We start from the raw sequence: 12,445 nt of genomic DNA on the forward strand, positions 1-12,445 counted from the left end.
AGGAGGGCCCTGATTCAGAGCGAGCGCTCTGGTCAGAGCGTCCGGCTCTGAATCAGGCCCAGATTTCCCTAGTAGCGTAGTGGATACGCCGCTTTAGACTGGCTTTCTCCCAGCCTTTTGGGCTAGCAGCTTAAGTGGGGCCTCTCAGCAGGGAATATCATTGCCTTTGATCAGCATCTCAAACAGAGGGGGTCATTCAGACCCGCTTGCGAGCGCAAGACGCTCGCAAGCAGGTCGATGGTGCGCTACTGTGCATGCGCATGACGGAGGGAGCTCCGTCGTGCGCATGCGCGAGACCCGGTTAGCGACGGGATAGCCATCGCTCCGGGTCTCGCACCAAAGGGGGCATGCTGTCGATGTTGAGTGACAGCACGCCCCCTTTGGTGGGCGTGCCGGGGGCGTGGCTGCCAGACGGAGGCGTTCTCATGGGAACACCTACCATCTGAAGCCAGCCCCACTGACATCACTAGTGATGTCAGTGGGAGTGATTTTGGCTCTGATAGAGCCAAAATCACTCCAGGGCTTGCGGCAGCGAGACCCTACCGCAGGGTCTCGTCGCAAGCCCGATGGTCGCGAAGGTCTTGACCATCGCGACCATCATCATGGACGCTCGCATAAGCTGTGGGTGGTAACCCACAGCTATGCGAGCGTCCAAGAGGCCGCTCCAAGTTGAGGTAGGAGGGCCCTGATGCAGAGCGAGCGCTCTGTTCAGAGCGTCCGGCTCTGAATCAGGCCCAGATTTCCCTAGTAGCGTAGTGGATACGCCGCTTTAGACTGGCTTTCTCCCAGCCTTTTGGGCTAGCAGCTTAAGTGGGGCCTCTCAGCAGGGAATATCATTGCCTTTGATCCAAGAGGCTGCTCTATTTTCATAGAGGAGGGCCCTGATTCAGAGCGAGCGCTCTGGTCAGAGCGTTCGGCTCTGAATCAGGCCCAGAATAAACACACAATTTGTGCATGCAAGTCTCTGGCTGCTCATTCCAGATGACACATCTCCTGATACATTAATCATCTCTGCAGATCATATTGTAGGCGTGAGTGGGTCCCCATCATCACAATACCTTTGCTAAGTGTAAGGAATGTATGTACTAAGACTTGGAGAGAGATAAAGTGGAGACAGATAAAGTACCAACCAAACAGCTCCTGTCACTTTACAGGCTGTTTGAAAAATGACAGTTAGGTGCTGATTGGTTGGTACTTTATCTCCATCCACTTTATCTCTCTCCAAGGCTTAGTACAAAGACCCCTAAGTGAGGTACATCAAATCCACATAACCTTGCTTGATTGTTTCACCAATATAGATGATTGAAACCGTGATAAGTTTAACAGCACTTCTTTATACACAATGCCCACAGTAGTAGTGCCCCTTACACATATAGGCCCTCATTCAGAGGCGGTCGCAAGAAGCGAGCGCTCGCTCTGAATGAGGGAGGCCGCTTGACTTGGTCAAGACCATCGCGACCATCAGCACTTGCGACGAGACCCTAAGCAGGAAGCTCCCCACTGACATCAATGCTGATGTCAGTGCGGTCGCCCACAAAACAGCAGGCGTTCCTTAAGGAACACCTCCGTTTGTGAAACAACCCCCCCCACCTCGCCTACAAAACGGGTCGACAGCCGCCCCTTTTGTAGTGAGCTCCGGAGCGAGAGAATATCTCTCTCGCTACGGGGCTTGCGCACGCACAGCGCCTAAACATCGACCCGGTTGCGAGCGCTCAGCGCTTGCGACCGGGTCTGAATGAGGTCCATAATCTCCACAGTAATAGTGCCCCTTACACATAATGCCCTCAGTAGTAGTGCCCCTTACACAAAATGCCCAAAGTAGTAGTGTCCCTTATACTATGCCCACAGCGGTAGTGCCCCTTACACTATGCCCTCAGTAGTAGTGACCCATACACAGTGCCCACAGTAGTAGTGACCCTTACACAATGCCCCGAGCAGTAGTGCCCCCTATACAATGCTAACAGTAGTAGTGCCCCTTGCACATGCCTACAGTAGTAAAGCCCCTTACACATTATGCCACACAGACACACTGTACTTACCTGAAGCCCCACTCCTGGCCCAAAGCCATTCAGAAGCTCCTCACGTTTGGCACTATGGGAGAGACGTAATGTGACATGAGCCAGAAGGCGGAGCTCAAGAGTGAGCTCCAGCCTCGGGCTGCAGGTAAGGAGCTGTCGGAAGCCCACTGTAACAAAATCTCAGTGGGCCGGTTTACCGCATTATGCTACCTGTGGCCCTAAGGGCTTCATTCTGAGTTGGACGCAGCCTTGTCCTTGTGTGCGTCTTTTGATGGTTGCACATCTGCGATCAAATGCCGCTTCTGAAGTCATTCCATTGTGTACATCCGTGCGTCCGAATGGAGCATGGACTTTCAGCGTCTTTATACACTGAAATGCCACTTGTTGCGTCTTTAGACACACCATTGGTAGCACCATGAAAACTTACACCAGCCCTATGGCAGGTGCAGACTCTCTGGCCTGTTATGTGAATGATTCTGCGCCTCTGTGTACAAACACTATCACAATACACCTGTTACACTTCCACTACATCCATAAGACAGACTATCTCCATGCAACCTCTTAGCCACCTCCCTGTCACCACCCAGGAATGCCCAATGCATTTTCATAACAATTCTGAGACCATGCATCTCCCATTTGCCTCAATTACAACTGCGACTCTGGGAGCACACAATCTAGGCATGCGCAGTGTGATGCAATAAGTAACAAATCGCTCCACTGTGTCCAACATCGCTGCTGCATCCAACTCAGAACTAGCCTTAACTGTGTGATTAAGGGAGAGGAAGTAAGATTTTATTATTTTTATTTCACTTTTTTTTTACAGAAAACTAAAGTTTTAGCTATTCGGTATATGTTATTCAGTATATGTACATTTCAACACTGAGATAAGGGTTAGATGCCAACAATTTGGAACCAAACTGTGTGTTGCAGAATATTATTTAAGGGTATGGTGAAACATGCTAGTAAGCAACATAGCATCAAAGCTTACAATGGCCAGCAAGCTATTACCCCAAATATTATAGACCAATTTGTACAAATAACCACTGTATAACCAACCTGTGGACCCGTTGGACCTTTTAATGGATTGTGCCCCTATTAAATCTTTTGCTGGGCTCCTTCTGCCAACTTGTGCCCCAGTCACACCTTTTACATATCTTCAAAATGTCCAATTACAGGGCACTTTTCTGCCAGTCAGCAGCTTTGTTCTGACTGTTGAGAAGTTGGGGGGGTATGTGCCAGTGATGTGCGGTGAGGTTAATGGCTGGGTGGGCACACATGGAGATGGGTCTGAGTGCTGGGAGCATGTCTTACCCCTACTCACTGTAACTCTCCCCTCACTATACTAAGCTTCAGTGTCCATTGATTCTCCTATCTGCATCACTGTGTCTTCACTTGCTTCTGCTGACTGAGCTCTGATACTGATCTCGAAACACTGTTTATGAGTTATGGTGCATACACAAGGTCAGATTTGTCAGATGAACGATTGAACGATTTTACCAAAGATTTGAACGATTGTTGACTGCATTAAAATGAATGGAATCGTCCAAGTATGACTGCAAACACATCAGATGTCAGATATCGTTCGTTACCTGACCATTGGGAACGCGCATCGTTCAAATCGTTCATCTGACAGATATGTCAGATTTTCCTTCAGATATGAACAATTTTTTAAATCGTTATCGTTCAGATCTGAAGAAAAATCTGACCGTGTGTATGCACCATTAGAAATATCTTCTTTGTATTATTCTAATCATTTTTATATTAAATCTCAGGAGTATGACAGGGGAGGTGCACGTCCCTGGTATGTTCCCATTCAGGATGATTCAATTCAAATGTGTTTTTAGAGAATAGGTGCCTTCTTTTAAAAATAATTACAGGAAAATACTGCAGTAAAATGAATAAGGATGTGGGGTCTGCTCCAACCAAGGTGTACAAATGGGTTGTCTGAGGACTGCCAACACATTTTGTCTAGGCAGACTTCTTAAAACCAATCCTACCACGTCATCAGACTCACAAATGAGCAGTCCAGCGGTTCATCAGCTCCACACAAATCCGGGATTTTTGTCTAGACATGTATTTTTCTTAATAAAGGGTAGTGGAGTTGGCTGTAGCCTAGTGCTTTGGGAGTGCGAGGCAAGACCTCGTGGAACATGGCATGCCTCACATGGGTGCGGACGTGCCCCCATTTTGTATGCAAGCTATGACTTGGCGCACATACACTTTGTGAAATTCAGGGATCCATCATATTAGGTCATCCTCCAAATCCTATTTCACCACTGAATTGCGTTGTTGCTAAGTGGAAGAGAGTGGGGATGGGGGCGTGATGATGTAAATCAATCCTAAAGGGAGCTACAAAATACATTTCATTTTTGGCTTATGGAGCATACACATGGTCAGATTTGTCAGATATTCCTTCACATATGAACGATTTTTTAAATCGTTATCATTCAGATCTGAAGAAAAATCTGACCGTGCGTATGCTCCATTATAGTTACAAAGTCCACCAATATGGAAGTGCAAATAATCGTCCAACTTCAGTGAGGCAATTACATTAGTCTTCTGTCCCTGGTGACCTGCTTGTAGCTACCTACTGTATGTCTGTCCTGCAGGGAGAAAGCTAAGTCACCTCCTATCCATCTATTCATGGCTCGGAAACATTGAGAGGTATGGTAAATATAAGTGGCACTGTGCCACCAACAGAACGAAGTGAAAAAAGAAAATAATGTGATTAATATTACTATTTTTACGGTTTCTACAGCTTAATCAAAAAGGTAACCCTTTGCACATTGCATTCGGAAACTGGCCAGAGTGACTATTAAGGCACTGCAAATAAACTTGATGACGCTTCCTTTTGCCCTTAGTCAGCATGGCAGCACAGAGCTTTAACCTCCTAGCGCCAAGTGTCACGTCGCGGCGTCATAGCGTAGCAGTTGCAAACTCCAGTGGCAAAGCTGTGGTGGAGACAGTAAACTTCTCTGAGGTTTCGGCCGATGATCGCAGAGCGGACACTAGTCCTGGTTTTATTTTATTATTATTTTCTCTATTAGTTTGTTGCGAGGGGACTGGCGGGTTCCTCCTGCCGCGCACAGACGGAGGACACGGAGGGAAGGTGAGACAAGCTTTCCTGCCTCAGAGTACACGCTTGGAACGTTTCTTTCTTTTTGTGTTAAATAGGTACCCTCTTCCGTGTTATGGTTTATTCTGCGACTGCATTAACCTGCAGCGTGGGATGATCTATAACACGCCGTCCGGGAGGGGAGACTTGGGAGTTTGCTGTTGTACACTATCGTGTGAGGCCCTATCATTTCAAATCGCTGATTACTTACTGACGAGATGGTTATTTATGTAAAAAACCCACAAATGTTATATTCATTTTCTTGGGGCCACAAATGCCATTTGCCTCTTGGGTTTTGTGCACTAGGTCAGTTGTGAGAGGTCTAAAAGTAGCTGAGGCAGAACAAGGGGTACACTAAATGGGGGAGATGTATGAAGCCCAGAAGCATTATCAGCGCACGTTAGGTGATCTGATACCGCTTCTCCCCGATTGTATGATCGGGGGTCTGGGCGGTAAATGACAGGGGCGCTATGTGCCCCTGTCATTATCGGCGCTGCTATCTACAAGATAGCAGCGCCGATAGCCTGGGCCATGTACTGGGTCAGGCGATAGCCTGGGTCATCGCCTGATCATTATCGACAGCTACAGCCTGGCACTTGCCCTACCTCCACAGCAGGGACAGCGCTGTCTCTGCTGCGGCGGCTGCCGGCTCCAGGCTGCATGTGGGGATCTCGCGATACTTGCGAGATCCTGCGCATGCTCATTGGAGCCGGCCGGGACAGAGACACAGGGCATCAGCACTAGGCTGATGTGCTGTGGTCTCTAACGGGTAGCGCCGGAGGGGGAAGTTAACGCTCCCCCTCTCCGGCCGCTGAGATGTAATTACATCTCATCGGTAGTGCTTCCTGCTTCGCCTCGGTAAAGAGGCGAAGCGGGAAGCGTTAAAACGTGCCACTATCATGCATCTTCCCAATATGTCTTATGCCGGGGACACACGACACATTGGCCAGTGTGTACCCGCTATGCTACTGATGATGCGCTCTCCCGTGCGTCTTTGGCGACATTGCCAATCGGACCTTCATGCAGGTCTGATGGGCAATACCGTCATCGGGTGCCATGCTGCTGAATGAAGCATGGCCCCTGCCGTTGCTCCATCACTGCTGGCATCAGCAAATGTGTATGCACTTGCCGATGCCGGCACCCCTGTCGGATCCTGCTGCTTGCGATATCGCACTGGGTACACATTGTTTAGTGTGTAGCCAGCTTAAATTTTACATGAAGATCCTCTGTATAGGCAGACATATGCAAAAGTGCGCAAATTTGCGCCTGCACATGAGCTGTATGCAAAAACTCGCCTTTTGAGACCGTGCACAGAAATCCATCTGGATCATAATTGGCCTCCTAATGTTTTGACTATATATGTTATGGTCAGGATGGCTGTCCTACTTACTCCTTTATGTAAAGAGTGTAGATTAAATGAACAGATAAGGTCCCCATCATAGCATATCCCCATACAATAAGTTTGAGTATGGGATGCAGGCAGTCAGAATCCCGACGCCGGCACCCCGATAGGGTTAGGATATCGACACCTGTTGGACAGTTACCTAATCCTCCCCCTCTCCCTGCCCCTAACCCTCCATCCCCGCTGCCTGAACCTAACCTCCCTCCCCCCTGCATCCTAACCCTCCCCACCCCCAGTGTCTTTGCCTAACCCTCCCCCTAATCCCAGTACTTCCCGTCAGGATGCCACTGGGATTCCGGCGCGGGCATTCTCAGCATCCCGACTGTCAGGATTTTGACCGCATCCCCCTATATCAGAGGTTCCCAAACGCGGTCCTCAAGTCTCCCCAACAGTTCAGGTTTTAGAGCTATCCATGTTTGAGCACAGGTGACAATTAGTACCTTAGTCAATTTGATTTAGCCACTGGTGCTCAACCATGGATAGCTCTAAAACCTGAACTGTTGGGGAGCATTGAGGACCGCGTTTGGGAACCTCTGCCCTATATAATAAAGGTGGTTTTGGTGACTGATCAGATCTCAGTAATTTGTATAAAGAACCAACAAGGCCTAAAACACATTTTGGTTTTATTGACTTCTCTGTCTTCACACATGCATGCATACAACATGTTTATATGTAAATGTGTGTGCGAGCTGCATGGGCCCTATACCCCAATGGTTCCAATCTGAGCAAAGAAGACTTAACAGAACAAGAGAGTAGAAGTGCCGTCATGTGGTAAGTATAGTGGGGTTGGGGTAACATAGCATCTCCATATTACTGTGTTTCTTTCTATATCAGACAGTGTACACAGGAATACAAATAAATCGAGCACTTCTGATAAACAAATTGTAATTGAATGTATTCAAGTGCTGCTAACCTATTGAAATGAGGACTGGATCCCCAAAAATCACCAAAGGGAAATTAAGAAAGTGGGCAGGAGTGCAGCACGATACAATTAAAAATAATTTATATAATATAGAGACTTATTATTTCAATAGAAATGAAACGTCATTCATAAATGGAAAACATATGCGCATATGTTAAAAAATAAAACTACCAGCTGGTAATGTTTTCACTTTAAGAACAACCGTAATGAGTGGCTCCAGAAAGTCAATTCAGTATCGCCAAGAGTAACAAGTATAAAACTAAACTAAAATGAAGCAGATTGTTTCTGCCTCCTTAAACAATGTTGCCATTGTAATTTCAAGTGCCACTTCATAGATATGAGGGGCCCTTCCATTAGCAGATAAATTTGAACGATGAATGATTTATGGTCGGCGCCATTCACACCTGACCCGGGTCAGCACTGACCCAGCTGTCCGGCGAAGGTGACCAGCGCTTTTTCCCCTCCGCGACCTACTTACCTTATCCTGCAGCGGTCCGGAGGCAGCGAGAGCAGGTGGGGTGCGCTGCTTCGTGCCGCTCGGGCAGGCGCTGCTTGCAGTGGCCGCTTGGAGATGTCATCTCCAAGCGCCACTGAAGCCGGCCAATCAGGCGGCATGTGGCGCGACCCGGTCATCGTGAGCCGGGCCGCGCCGTTTACATTGCAGCGTGACACGGTAACAACCCGTGCTCATCCCTGCAATCAAGCAGGGTCAGATCCCCGGGTCACTGGACCCATGTTGTGCCGTTTACACTGACTAAAATCCCGGGGTTATGCACGTTCACGTGCATCAACCCGGGATATTTCAGTCGGTGTAAAAGGGGTATAAAATAGTACATAGTCTGGGAATGAGTGACTTATTAAGCACTCACCTTATTTAATGTATGATGATGGATGGAATATCTGTAATCACAATCTATAAACCGCAAAGTATGAGATTTACAGTTCTTGCATTCATGGTACCAAAGACAAATGTCTGGAGACATGTGAAACAGCCTGTTTGCAGGATAGTATGCCGGCTGCGGTAGCTGAACGTCGGTCTTCTAGAGACTCAGACAGTTGATTTGCAGCTGTCCTGGTAATGTTCACTAGCCGCTGTGTAAATATGCCTGGCGCTGGGGATAGCTGTAGTCACGGTGATTTATCCAACTTAGCTGCCGGCTCCAGCAGCTGACCACCGACCACTCCACTGACAAAAGGTCAGATAAATGGTGGTGAAGGTGAGCCGCTCAGGCATTACAATTGCAATACCTCTGAAGAAGTTATTAGCTCCTCTAGAGGAGAAGAAGACAATGGAGCTGAAGTGACATGGATAGTGCTAGGTGGAGAACAAGAGCCCAGAAATTCAGATCTTCTATAATAAGGGGAAAGGGGTAAACTGTGAAGGATACATTGTGGATGTGTATCGGAGATGAATGGCAAGTTATAATTAAGGCTAAGAGATAATCTGATTAGTCAAAGGAGTGAGTTTCAAAGAGGCCGCATGGAGAAAAATCTTGAAGGCAAGCGTTAGAGAAAGTGACCAGGGTGGAGATGAGGCGATGGTTGAGGGAAAAGCAGAGAGGGTGGTGTTGACATAGGTGGTGGGAGGCAGCAGTCTTTTACGTTTTATATGCATGGTTTAGGAGTATGAACTTAATTCTGAGGGGGCTTTGGAGCCAGTGAAGTAGAATTAGGGCGGCAGATGATGTACTGTAGGGGAAAACCATGAAATGAGCAGCATTGTTAAGAAAAAAAATTAACTGGGGAGAGACATTTTAGAGGTAAACCAGAGAGGTTACAGAAGTGTAGGCAGGAGATGATGGTTTTGGTGGCGTTAGGAAGGGCTGGATAATGCAGTTTTTTTGGACTTGAAAGCAACAATGTCAAGAGAAGGCTTGAATTTGAGGATTGAAGGAGAGCGCAGAATTAAGGATGACACTGAAGCAGCCTTTTTGGAGGGGGGGGGGGGTACCAGCTGAAAAGATAATGTTAGAGAGTTGGTGGGAGCCTAGAATGGGGGAAATAGCGAGCTTGGTCTTAGTCATGTTGAGTTTCAGTAGGTGCTGTAGCATCCAGGAGTAAATGGCAAAAAGACAGTTAGAAATGAGAACGTAGACAAGACCGGAGATGAGAGTTTATCACTGTGTAGATGGTACTGGAGGTTGAAGGAGCTGGTAATATTTCCAAGGGAGGTCATGTAGAGGTAAAAGAGAAGAGGGCCAAGAGCGGATGGACGTTTTGGTGAAACCTGCAAGGAGTGTAAAAGAGGGATAGGTGTAGTCTTAAAAGTAGCTGTTGGTGAGGCAGGAGGTGAACTATGATCTGGAGGGCAATAGAATGAAGGGTGTAAAGTAGGAGATGGTGGTTGACAGTGTAGGTTGCAGACAGATCAAGGAGGGTAAGAGGAGAGAAGTGACACTTGGATTTGGCACTGAGAAGGTCATTGGTGGCTGTATTAATACAGTACATTGGTCAGACTTAGGGCCTGATTCAGCACGGATCGCGGCTGCATAATCGCACGCAGGTCTGCTGAGAAAATATGCTGTTAGCAATCGCACAGCCAGCATAGAGATGCCTACTACTGCTAACTTGCATCCGTAGTACTTTGCAGTCCTGCGTACACATCAGTAACATCAGACCTGCACGCACAATTACAGCAGCCCTGACCAGTCTCAAAAATTACAAGTCTCGTTGCACATAGTGAGTACTCAAGCTGCGCATGTCGTCGCAGTGGCTAATTTATGCACGCCCATGTAATGGGGATCAAACGGAAGTGGGCACGCCTGCGTTTATCAGACCACTCCCCTGTTACCACCCCTAAACGCTGACATCCCATCACTCACACTGCAATGGCTTTCTTTCTGTGTGCGTCATCGCAGTGCGATCACAATGCTATCATGTGCAGGCGCACTGCGGTGCATGCGCAGTACGCACCGTCGACCGATCTGCATATGCAGTTGCAATTGCGAACCATGCTGAATCAGGCCCTTAGTTCAGTAATTAGAGATCCCCTTGTTATATATATATATATATATATATATATATATATATATATATATAACAAAAAAAAAAAGGAACAGGGTTTTTGCATTTGCATTGTGTAAAGATGTTGAATGCCAGTTCCATGATAGATAAAATGCATGGATGCATGGTAAAATCTTTGAATTGAGTAAAAATTAGAGATGCATGAGGATTATATTTTCACAAAGTAAATGAATCTCATGTGGTCTGTTGTCATAGGGTCTCTTTCAAGATGTCTCATACCTAGTATAGTGGGACAATGTTCCACTGAGCCCATGAGACTGCATGTACAGTATGCCTAGGTTCTGCCTAACCGGTTATACTCTTCATAGGCAGTAGTACCATACTACCTCACAGTACTAGTTTGAGTTCTATTTCAACCAAAGCCAGTGTGGTAAAAAAAAAAAAAAAAAAAGTAATGTGTGTGTATAAATAACTTAATATAGTATACCATGCATTTCATATTTTGTGGGCACCCGTCTCTCACCTACCATTCTTTATATTTAAGCTATTGGTATGTGTAACACTAGGTTTAGCTCATTTATATTTAGAGCGCAAAAGTCGCAATATTTTTGTTTATACTTTCACTTTTCAGTGAAAACATGATTTACTGATTATATAAACAGAGTTCACATTAGGCAATTATTTTCTGTATTTGTGACAGTAACCATGTACACAGCTTTAATGTTTAAACTTCAAGTTATATATTGCACCTCTAATCAGGTCCTGATCTTGTAACATTGCATTTCAATTAACTATTTGAATTACTGGTCACATATTCATTATGTATTTAGTTTACATGTATAAATATGCAAAACCTTCTGAATTGCTTGCAGTGGTAAACCAAACCCATTTGGTTAGTCAACAACAGCAGCAAGAATGTCAGATTGTTACTAGCCATGGATCCTAAACTTCTTACTGTTGGTGCCCAATAAAGTGGGAGAGGAAAGACTCATGAGAAACATAGTTGGAAATGTTAATTGGTTAAAAATGAACTTTCATTATATTCAAATTAAAATAAGTTATGATCAGTAGAGAGATCAGAAAGGAAAAAAAAATCTTATCTGAAATAAAGTATATTTAAAAACACAAAACCTCCTTATATTACAGAATTTTTTTTTTTTATTTTTTTTTTTTGAACAATAATTTTTATTGAATTTTTGTTCTTTTTTTGCAAACAAAAAAGGGGTACAGAAAAAAGAATGGAAAGAAAAAATATGGGGGGATACAGGCAAATATCAGTCAAAAAATCACATTAAACCAGAAAACAAATCAAAATCAGTGTATGACATACACAAATAGTAGAGAACACTCCACAACTTCAATAGACATACCAAAATACATAACATATCAAAACCTTGAAATATCAATGTGTGGTTATTGGAAGATATGGACCCACCTTGATAAATTCAAGCCAGCTGAACCACTTTATCATTGGTGAGTTAGCGGATGAAGAATAGGGGCAGTTCAAAGTTTCCATCTGGAAACTATAATTTATTTTGGACTTTATCAAAGATGGGGGGGGGGGGGGAGGTTTATTCTGCTTCCAGAACTGAGCAATAGCTGCCCTGGTAGCAATAAGTCATTGTAAGTCAAGTCCATGACATAAAATATCTGTGGTGAACTGGGACACCATACTGGAATATATGTAAGAGAGCAGTGGAGAGGGGCAGAGACAGCTGCAGACCGGTAACCTTCAGGATCAAAACCTCTACCTCCAGCCAAAGGGGGCGTATAGTAGGGCAATTCCAGAAAATATGAAAAATCTCACCAATTTGACCACATGCACGCCAACACAAATTAGATTGGGAAGGCCAAATTTTGTGTAATCTATAAGGGGTCAAATAAATGCGATAGAGCGATTTCATATACATTTCAATATGTGAAATACATCTAGACATTTTAAATACAGAAAGAAAAGTTGGGACCATACATGCGAGTCTAAACATAATATTTAGGTGGTATTCCCATTTAATAATGGCTAGTGA

At 45.4% G+C, this 12,445-nt stretch overlaps 1 protein-coding gene across 1 annotated transcript in view; it reads left to right on the forward strand.

Annotated features, from left to right (window-relative positions):
- Positions 1-4,916: 4,916 nt before the first annotated feature.
- The window catches only part of LOC148506786 (serine/threonine-protein kinase 38), a 101,627-nt gene continuing 94,098 nt past the window's right edge, over positions 4,917-12,445 (forward strand). The window contains exon 1 of the mRNA XM_088446299.1: positions 4,917-5,127. The gene's annotated coding sequence lies outside the window, so the exon portion shown is untranslated. The remainder of the gene's footprint in view (positions 5,128-12,445) is intronic.

Source organism: Taudactylus pleione, unplaced genomic scaffold (genome assembly GCF_031769625.1).
Source record: "Taudactylus pleione unplaced genomic scaffold, aTauple2 ptg000396l, whole genome shotgun sequence".
Taxonomy (NCBI): domain Eukaryota; kingdom Metazoa; phylum Chordata; class Amphibia; order Anura; family Myobatrachidae; genus Taudactylus; species Taudactylus pleione.